Source organism: Arachis ipaensis, chromosome B2 (genome assembly GCF_059453495.1).
Source record: "Arachis ipaensis isolate K30076 ecotype BB chromosome B2, ASM5945349v1, whole genome shotgun sequence".
NCBI classification, from domain to species: Eukaryota; Viridiplantae; Streptophyta; class Magnoliopsida; order Fabales; family Fabaceae; genus Arachis; species Arachis ipaensis.
The window spans coordinates 78036931-78037658 of record NC_142437.1 but is presented as its reverse complement, the minus strand read 5'-3'; the positions used below and the strand labels follow the sequence as shown (position 1 = coordinate 78037658).

Here is a 728-nt window from a genome sequence, read left to right as displayed (position 1 = left end):
TTGTAATCTATTCAGACTCTGAGAAATCATATTGACTTGCTGAGTCAATATTTTGTTCTGAGCCAATATGGCATTCAGAGTAATTCACTTGCTGAGTCAATATCTTGCTCAGGAACTCCTTTCTTCTGAGTTGTCCCATTATTCACAAAATTCCTTTCAGAAGTGTACACGAATTGGTTATTTGCAACCATTTCAATGAGTTCCTGAGCTTCTTCAGGCGTCTTCTTCAGATGAAGAGATCCACCAGCAGAGTTGTCCAATGACATCTTGGACAGTTCAGACAGACCATCATAGAATATGCATATGATGCTCCATTCTGAAAGCATACCAGAAGGACACCTTCTGATCAATTGCTTGTATCTTTCCCAAGCTTCATAGAGGGATTCACCTTCCTTCTGTCTGAAGATTTGGACTTCCACTCTAAGCTTACTCAATTTTTGAGGTGGAAAAAACTTTGCCAAGAAGGCATTGACCAACTTTTCCCAAGAGTTCAGGCTGTCCTTAGGTTGTGAGTCCAACCATGTCCTAGCTCTGTCTCTTACAGCAAAAGGGAAAAGCATAAGTTTCTAGACCTCAGGGTCAAACCCATGAGTCTTAACAGTGTCACAGATTTGTAAGAACTCAGCTAAAAACTGATGAGGATCTTCCAATGGAAGTCCATGATACTTACAATTCTGCTGCATTAGAGAAACTAATTGAGGCTTAAGCTCAAAGTTGTTTGCTCCAAT

At 40.2% G+C, this 728-nt stretch overlaps 1 non-coding gene across 1 annotated transcript; it reads left to right on the top strand.

The window, feature by feature from the left end:
* Nucleotides 1-320: 320 nt before the first annotated feature.
* Nucleotides 321-428, top strand: LOC148574495 (small nucleolar RNA R71). The gene has a single exon (XR_015905807.1). It is a non-coding gene; the product is annotated as a small nucleolar RNA R71 (small nucleolar RNA).
* The last annotated feature ends 300 nt before the right edge of the window (nt 429-728 follow it).